The sequence below is a fragment of the Xyrauchen texanus genome, chromosome 23, assembly GCF_025860055.1.
Source record: "Xyrauchen texanus isolate HMW12.3.18 chromosome 23, RBS_HiC_50CHRs, whole genome shotgun sequence".
Classification (NCBI taxonomy): domain Eukaryota; kingdom Metazoa; phylum Chordata; class Actinopteri; order Cypriniformes; family Catostomidae; genus Xyrauchen; species Xyrauchen texanus.
This window is the reverse complement of record NC_068298.1, coordinates 697,212-707,958: the sequence shown is the minus strand read 5'-3', so window position 1 is coordinate 707,958 and position 10,747 is coordinate 697,212.

The window sequence follows — 10,747 nt, the reverse complement described above, 5'->3', positions numbered from 1 at the left end:
GATGAGAAACACACATTAGTGTCTGCAGCGTTCTGGCGCTTTCTTTTAATGACTTTTTTTTAACCTTTTCAGGTAACAGGTTAGTATAACTCATTCAAAACAGGTCATGCATACATAATTCAACTCACAGCATTTAAATGTGTCAATGGAGTCAGCTAATGTAATATATTTGACCATTTCTATTCTATATTATACTTTTACGCAACTTCAATAACATCTGGATACAACTTTACATGTTTTTTCTGTCTTGTACCATCACACTGTGTTTCCACTCAACACTTTCAAGTTTTGCTTTATCTATTTTATAGATATATTGAAGTTCTGAACAAAGAGAAATCAGGATACATTCTATGAAACAAACAGAATGACTTCGATGGAATAACCAATCAACAATGATTAACAGTCTCGCTTGATGTAAATATGTTTTCTTCACTTACTAGTGTTCGTTTTTAAAGAAAAACATCATTTTGAATTTCACTTTTCCACATAAACAAAATGGTGTGACTAACACAATATAGCACATTATACAGCTCAACCTGGAAAATCTATCAAGATTACACAGGAAATAGAGTTGTTGAATAATTGCTTCAATTCTCTCACTTGCACATCACATTTTCTACGAGCATCGTGAATTTGGACTGTTTACTCAGCTGGAGATTGCATCGACGAAATCACAAATAAAATAATCATCTGACCACTTACAATCAGTAAAACTGCACAAACAGAGTCTAAAAGCATTTATGAACGTCTCAAGTATCACTAATGATCGATATTGATCCATACAATACATTTTACAAACCTGTAGAAAATGATGAGAAACACACATTAGTGTCTGCAGCGTTCTGGCGCTTTCTTTTAATGACTTTGCCCTTTGACCAGAACGTCATTTCTCATCACTCTAGTGCAATGCGCCATCTACAGGCCTATTTCAGAATAACCTTAAATCTATATAACATTAGAATAACTTTTTTTAGACTCTTGTAAATACTTAAACTGAAGACAGAGAGAAAAATAATAATTTTGGGGGTACCTATTATAATTCAATACTATTTTCTTTCCCTGTAATATTTTCAGTCCGTCACACTCTCCCCTATTTTTTTTATATGACTCCTGACATCAATACTAAGTCAGTCTTTTTCCTCTCAGTCATTCATCTAACAAGTCCAGATAGGTATTGGTTGCCACCAAGGAACTGCATTAACTACCTGGTAAGTCATTGGACTTCTCGGAATCATGTAAGGATGGACTGCATTTAAATGACTTTGTCTGTAAGTCGGTTGACCTAATATGTCATAAGTCAGCATTGCTTTTGGCTTTGCTTGTCTGTTTGATCTTCGCAAAGTCTCTTGATCCCCTTCATCAACACTCTCACATTGCTCATTTTGCCTTACAGGTGATCCTTGACTTGACGGAGGTAACTCTTCTGGGCTGCACCCGACAATATCCTCTTCTTCTAGAACCTGCTCCTCGCCTTCTGCTTGATCGTCCTGTATGGTAACGGGTTCTGACAATGGAGTTGCAGAAGGGTAAAACTCTCTCGCCAACGGTCTTAACTGAGATCTCTTTTCAGTCTGGGACCTTTGTAGTAGTTCAACGTGGTCATGATTCCCTGCAGTCATTGGTAAGTAAGGATAGTACCATTGTTCATCCTCCGAGCTATCCTCTTTCTGATCCACACTCGGCTCTGTTACTTTCCTCTTATTCAGTTGTCTTTTCTTTACAGGTACCTCATGAGTATGATCTTCAACAGGTAAATCATTCACTGGTAGTAAAAGGTTTCTGTGTAATACTCGAATTGTCTTTTACCAATTTCAGGTTGGATCTTGTACACGGGCCCCTCTTTGATCCTTTCCACTACTTTGTGCACTTCCTTCTCCCAGTAGGGACGAAGCTTGCCTGGACCTCCTCTCTCAGAAAGGTTCCTTACTAAAACCCGATCACCTGGCTGGAGAGGTACTCCTTTCACCTTCCTGTCATAGTACTTCTTTCCTTTCGCAGATGACTTTTGGCTATTTTCGGATGCAATCTTGTAAGCTTCTTGCATTCTGGATGCCCACTTCTCAGCAAACGTCAGGTGGCTTTGAGTCTCTTTTTCCGGTTTTAGATTAAACATCAGGTCAATTGGCAACCTGGGGGACCTCCCATACAGTAAAAAGAACGGTGAGTATCCAGTAGCTTCGTGTCTGGTACAGTTATACACATGAACCAGATGTGGAAGGTGTTCTTTCCAATCAGCCTTTTTCTCCTCCTCCAGAGTGCGAAGCATTTGCAACAAGGTACGGTTTAGCCTTTCAACTGGGTTACCCTGTGGGTGGTAAGGAGTAGTCCTTGAATGAGAAATCCCTGCCAGTTGTTGCAGTGTCTGGAACAAATTATTTTCGAACTCCCGTCCTTGATCATGGTGTAGTCTCTCTGGATATCCGAAGCGTGGTATGAAATCCTGAAATATCTTCTCTGCTGCCGTTTTCCCTGATTTATTCTTTGTTGAATATGCCTGTGCAAAGCGCGTGAAATGATCCACAAGGACAAGTATGTATTCGTGCCCTCCTCTGCTTGGCTCCAAATGCAGATAATCAATGGAGACCAATTCGAAGGGTGAACTGGTGGTAATCGAACCCATGGGTGCTCTCTCAGGAACATTCGGACGCTTCTGTTTGATACAGTTGCACTTTTTGATCACATAATCATCAATTTCCTTCTGCATGAAAGGCCAGTAATATCTATCACGTGCTAAATGGGTTACCTTGTCAGCACCAATGTGACCCATGTTGTCGTGAAGGTTCTTCAAGACCAATGGCTTCAGTTTTTCAGGCAGGACTAGTTGTTTCCGATTACCAGAGTGTCGGTACAGAATTCCTTCCTCCACTACTAGCTTGTTCCACTCCTGAACCAAACGTCTGGTTCCTCTGGTCATGACCTTTTTTCCTTTGCTATTTGGGATCCAGCTGCTTTCTTTAAGCTTGATCACTTCCTTGATACTTATGTCATCCTGTTGTGCAGCTCTGATATCCACCTGGGCTATTGGAGATACCCTCTGCCCTTTCAACATTTCCTCTTCCCCAACACTTGCTGAGTAAAGAGCCAGTGAAGCCACCCACGGCACCTCTTCTTCAACGACAGCTTCACTCCCTTGCCACATGGCTGCCACAACCTCAGATGGCACAGTCTCCGTGTAATCACTCAGGTGACCTGTGATGTCTACTGGAAATCGTGAGAGTGTATCTGCGTCTGCGTTCTGTTTACCTGGTCTGTACTTTATATCGAAATGGAAATCGGACAACTCACCCGACCCAACGATGACCCACAGCATTTAATCTGGCGGTACTCACGACATAAGTCAATGGATTATTGTCTGTGTACACTGTAAATGTTGGCGCATAGTACAAATAATCCCTGAATTTGTCACAGATCGCCCACTTGAGAGCTAGAAACTCAAGTTTACCTGAATGTAAATGGTAACTACGCTCTGCTGGAGTCAACGTTCTTGAGCCAAATCCGATGACACGAAGTTTACCGGCTTGTCGCTGGTAAAGTACCGCTCCTAAACCCTCATTTGATGCATCAGTGTGCAACACGTAAAGGCAAGTCAAAATCAGGGTATGCCAGAATTGGTGGATTGGTAAGAATCCCTATGAATTTTGACACAATGGCCCGATGTTCCGATGTCCACTGAATAGGGGTTCTCGATGGCATTTGTGCTTTGGTCTCCTTCCTCACCTTCTGCTTACTTTGGCTGGTCTTTGCTACTTTCAACACAGTCTTTTCCTTAGGGTTCTGCAGGAGCTCATATAGTGGCTTCGCTATCCTTGAGAAATCCTGGATGAAGGATCTGTAGTAACTTAGAAACCCTAATAGAGTTCTAACTTCCCCCACTGTTTTTGGTTCCTTCTTTTCAATTGCAATACAGCCTCAAGATCCTTCGGGTCAATCTCAATGCCTTCTCCTGACACCATCCGACCAAGGTATCTGACTTGCGTCTTGAAAAGTTCACATTTCTTTGGTCGGAGTTTGATGCCATACTCACGCATTCGGCAGAGCACTTGCCTAAGGTCTTCGACATGCTCGTGAAAGGTTTTTGAATAGCAAAGAACATCATCCAGGTAAGGAGAACAGCATTTGTCTCTTATGCCCTCTAGAACACTCTCCATACACCTCTGGAAGGCTGCTGGGGCATTAGTTAATCCAAAAGGTATACGCTTCCACTCATAGAGTCCCCAGGGAGTGCTAAATGCCGTCATCTGCCTTGACTCCTCATCTACAAATCCTTGATGATATGCACTACCCTGGTCAAGAATTGAGAACCATGTGAATCCTCCTAGACTGTCCAGCAAATCTTGTATCCTCGGTAGTGGGTGTCTATCTGGAACAGTCTTCCGGTTCAACTCTCGAAAGTCAACACATAGCCGTAAGCTACTGTCCTTCTTCCGGACACAGACCACTGGTGAGGAATATGCAGAGGACGATTTCTTAATCCAGCCACGCTCGAGGAGGTTTTGTACGTACTCTTTAACTTCCTTGTATAGGGGTTTTGGAATGGAATTGTAGCATTTCTGAACTGGAGTGTCATCTTTTAAATTTATCTTCAACTTCAGATTTGGAATGCATCCTATATCTCCATCATCGTGAGCAAAGACATCGGATTCTTCAGTAAAGCATTTGCCTAACTATCTCCTGCTCTGATTTAGACAGGTGTTCCAACTCGACAGGTGGGTGCCACTTAATTGTTTTGCTTATGGGTAACTGACTTCCCTTATCCACTTGGCTCAACTGATTTACATGAACCTCACTTTCCTCCTGGTTGTTTTCTGTTCTAACACCACCACTTAGAACGAGGGGTAGGACTTCAGATACCGGAGTGATAGTACCCAACACTGTCCTTGCAGGGAGGTAAATGTCATGTTGAGTGGAATTCAGGACAGGGATCTTCACTACTTTAGACACACCATTTGGCACATCAACCACAGTAGGGAATAGTTCAAGGCCATCTTGGACTGGCCATTCTGGAAGTGGTTCGAATGGCATGACTCCTCCTTCAGGCCCCCTCTAATTCTGCATTTGACTTCGCAAAGTTCGCTTTTTTAACTGTGAGTCCTTTCTTCCCAACTTTTACCACACAACTGTCCAACATTTCCTCTGAATCTGCTAATTGAACGACATCATTGACAATATTGTTAGCTATACTCTGCCTTACGTTCATAGCTTTACTCAGCAGAATGGTTAGATTTTCCGTGCTGTTCGGCCGGTCACTGCTTTCTCTGATCAATTCTTCAATGACATTAAAACCCAGAAGTGGATTTTCGTTACAGCAGTCGCTTACTAACATTGGTACATGAATGGAAAAGGTTCCAGATCCACTACTTTTGAGTTCAAAGAGTACTTCAATCCATCCAACAAATGGAATCACACAGCCATTGGCAGCAGTAATGTAAAGCTGCTGGTCGGAAAGTAAGTCTTCTATAGGCTTAATAGGCACATTTGGAAGGAACTTTTCTACCCATGTCTTTCCTACCATGCTTACTTGAGCCCCCGTGTCCAACAGCATTTCAGTCAGAACCCCATTTAACCAACATGACAGCATACATTTTTTGCCAATCAGTTGTGCTGCTTGTTCTTTTTTTGACTGACGATTTTTCCAAATTAAATTTTCAGGATGGTGTGGACGGTTTACCTTTACATGGGACGGACTGCTTGATGGGGTCACTGGTTGTCCCGTACCAGTGACCGTCTCCCGTTTCCCACCTTCGTTCCCTTCTTTAGGCAGCCAACCGCTCTGTGTCCTTCCTGGCCGCAGCGGAAACAATGGCAGCAGTCCTGGTTTCCTCGCTGAATGCAGTCATCACATCTACGCTTGCTTTCAGGTTTGTCTGAAACTTTAACATTCATTAATGGTGCGGCAGTTTGGCTTTCAATTGCAACAGAGGGTCTCATCATCTTTTCAAGGTTTTTAGTGAGAGCAGAAACCTGAGCTGTCAGTTCCATTAAGGCAGTGCGATTTGCTCGAGCTTCACCTTCCACTCTCTTTTGCAATGTGTCATAGATTTTCTCAGTATCCTCTTGGGACTGAGAGGAACAAACAGTCAGCAGTTTGTGTTTATGTACAGTGCTAAGACGCTTCTGTCTCTCTGCTTCCTCATTAGCTGATTTAGTAATCTGTTCTAAGATTAAGTCATCAGTCACTGTCAAGTCAGAGATGTAAAGCTTAATGTCCATTCTGATATTACTATTTTTCTCATTTAGCCCCTGATACAGTGTATGAAGAAATACTCCCTGCACCAGACTTTTGTCATAGTTAAACTCTGACCCACCATGTTGTGATGCCGAGATAATTTTCTGTTTCAACCCCATTAGTCTATAGACAAACTGCTGTGGAGTTTCTTTATCTTGCTGCTTAGCATTGCTAAGCTCCTGAAACAATTCAGTGCTACTTCGTTCTCTCATATGCGACTTTAAGAACCGTTTCAGTTCTGCAACAGTGAGATCATCTTTGTTGGTCAACATGTCTTTAAAGTTACCTGGTTTAATCATTCTTAACACTGTGCGGATGATTTCAGCTTCAGAGAATTTTTCTTTCAAACCCTCATCAATTTGTTTGCATACAATGTTGTAACTCATGTCTGAACTAGCATCTGAAATTACACCACCATGCATTTTGAAATCTCTGCGGGGCAACAAAGCAGCAACATCAGTCAGTCTAACCAACCCAGATGCCTGTTCTGTTAGTGATGACCCACCACTAACATCTTTACCATTGTTTGCAGTGTCCATGTCTGATTCACTCTTCTTGCTGGATTTTAGATCATCAATCTTGTCTTTGATGATCAGCAACGAAGACATACCTTCATCTTCAAGCGTTCTAAGCTGATCGCTTTTCATGTAGTCCACGATGAATTCAAAAGTTCAGGTTCATTGGTACCTGTCACTTCAGGAACCTCCAAGCCTCTCTCATCTTCCAGTGACGAAGCAAGACTATACAGCTGTTCTTCACTCAGGAGATGAAGCTGTTTTTGGATATCCCATAGCAACGCATCGAAGAGGAGCTGAAGACGCCATCTTGACTGGAACCCAGAAGACTTGCACTCACAGGTGAACACACTCACAGCATTCCTTGTAGCTCAATCCAGAGGGTCACACTGGTCTCCTACGTCATCAGTCTCGCAGCTGATACCAAGATCCTAAATCCCGGATCGAGCCCCCAAAATGTTACCGGTCTCAAACAGGGAAGGATGAGATGTAGTAACTGTAGAAAATGATGAGAAACACACATTAGTGTCTGCAGCGTTCTGGCGCTTTCTTTTAATGACTTTTTTTAACCTTTTCAGGTAACAGGTTAGTATAACTCATTCAAAACAGGTCATGCATACATAATTCAACTCACAGCATTTAAATGTGTCAATGGAGTCAGCTAATGTAATATATTTGACCATTTCTATTCTATATTATACTTTTTACGCAACTTCAATAACATCTGGATACAACTTTACATGTTTTTTTCGTCTTGTACCATCACACTGTGTTTCCACTCAACACTTTCAAGTTTTGCTTTATCTATTTTATAGATATATTGAAGTTCTGAACAAAGAGAAATCAGGATACATTCTATGAAACAAACAGAATGACTTCGATGGAATAACCAATCAACAATGATTAACAGTCTCGCTTGATGTAAATATGTTTTCTTCACTTACTAGTGTTCGTTTTTAAAGAAAAACATCATTTTGAATTTCACTTTTCCACATAAACAAAATGGTGTGACTAACACAATATAGCACATTATACAGCTCAACCTGGAAAATCTATCAAGATTACACAGGAAATAGATGTTGTTGAATAATTGCTTCAATTCTCTCACTTGCACATCACATTTTCTACGAGCATCGTGAATTTGGACTGTTTACTCAGCTGGAGATTGCATCGACGAAATCACAAATAAAATAATCATCTGACCACTTACAATCAGTAAAACTGCACAAACAGAGTCTAAAAGCATTTATGAACGTCTCAAGTATCACTAATGATCGATATTGATCCATACAATACATTTTACAAACCTGTAGAAAATGATGAGAAACACACATTAGTGTCTGCAGCGTTCTGGCGCTTTCTTTTAATGACTTTGCCCTTTGACCAGAACGTCATTTCTCATCACTCTAGTGCAATGCGCCATCTACAGGCCTATTTCAGAATAACCTTAAATCTATATAACATTAGAATAACTTTTTTTAGACTCTTGTAAATACTTAAACTGAAGACAGAGAGAAAAATAATAATTTTGGGGGTACCTATTATAATTCAATACTATTTTCTTTCCCTGTAATATTTTCAGTCCGTCACACACACAACCTCATATGCGCACACACACACACACCCACACTGCAAAACATGCACACAACCTCATACGCGCGCACACACACACACTGCAAAACATGCACACAACCTCATATGCGCACACACACACACACCCACACTGCAAAACATGCACACAACCTCATACGCACACACACACACACACACTGCAAAACATGCACACAACCTCATATGCGCACACGCACACACTGCAAAACATGCACACAACCTCATACGCACACACACACCCACACTGCAAAACATGCACACAACCTCATACGCACACACACACCCACACTGCAAAACATGCACACAACCTCATACACACACACTGCAAAAATGCACACAACCTCATACGCACACACACACCCACACTGCAAAACATGCACACAACCTCATACGCGCACAAACACACACACTGCAAAACATGCACACAACCTCATACGCGCGCACACACACACACTGCAAAACATGCACACAACCTCATACGCGCGCACACACACACACACACACTGCAAAACATGCACACAACCTCATACGCGCGCGCACACACACACTGCAAAACATGCACACAACCTCATAGGCGCGCACACACACACTGCAAAACATGCACACAACCTCATACGCGCACACACACACACACTGCAAAACATGCACACAACCTCATACGGGCGCACACACACACACACTGCAGTACATGCACACAACCTCATACGCGCGCACACACACACACTGCAAAACATGCACACAACCTCATACGGGCGCACACACACACACCCACACTGCAAAACATGCACACACACACACACACACTGCAAAACATGCACACAACCTCATACGCGCGCACACACACACACTGCAAAACATGCACACAACCTCATATGCGCGCACACACACACACCCACACCCACACTGCAAAACATGCACACAACCTCATACGCGCGCGCACACACACACACTGCAAAACATGCCCACAACCTCATACGCACACACACACACTGCAAAACATGCACACAACCTCATACGTGTGCACACACACACCCCACACTGCAAAACATGCACACAACCTCATACGCGCACACACACACACACACACTGCAAAACATGCACACAACCTCATACGCGCACACACACACACACACACTGCAAAACATGCACACAACCTCATACGCGCGCACACACACACACACTGCAAAACATGCACACAACCTCATACGCCACAACACACACACACACACACACACTGCAAAACATGCACACAACCTCATACGCAGCACACACACACACACACACACACTGCAAAACATGCACACAACCTCATACGCGCACACACACACACACACTGCAAAACATGCACACAACCTCATACGCACACACACACCCACACTGCAAAACATGCACACAACCTCATACGCGCACACACACACACACACACACACTGCAAAACATGCACACAACCTCATACGCGCACACACACACACACACTGCAAAACATGCACACAACCTCATACGCGCACACACACACACACACTGCAAAACATGCACACAACCTCATACGCGACACACACACCCACACTGCAAAACATGCACACAACCTCATACGCACACACACACACCCACACTGCAAAACATGCACACAACCTCATACGCACACACACACACCCACACTGCAAAACATGCACACAACCTCATACGCACACACACACCCACACTGCAAAACATGCACACAACCTCATACGCACACACACACCCACACTGCAAAACATGCACACAACCTCATACGCGCGTACACACACACCACACACTGCAAAACATGCACACAACCTCATACGCACACACACCCACACTGCAAAACATGCACACAACCTCATACGCGCGTACACACACACCCACACTGCAAAACATGCACACAACCTCATACGTGCACACATACACACACACTGCAAAACATGCACACAACCTCATACGTGCACACATACACACACACTGCAAAACATGCACACAACTTCATACGCGCGCATACACACACACACACTGCAAAACATGCACACAACCTCATACGCACACACACACACACACTGCAAAACATGCACACAACCTCATACGCACACACACACACACACACACACTGCAAAACATGCACACAACCTCATACGCGCGCATACACACACACACACTGCAAAACATGCACACAACCTCATACGCGCACACACACACACACACACTGCAAAACATGCACACAACCTCATACGCGCGCATACACACGCACTGCAAAACATGCACACAACCTCATACGCGCACACACACACACACACACTGCAAAACATGCACACAACCTCATACGCACACACACACTGCAAAACATGCACACAACCTCATACGCACACACACACACACACACTGC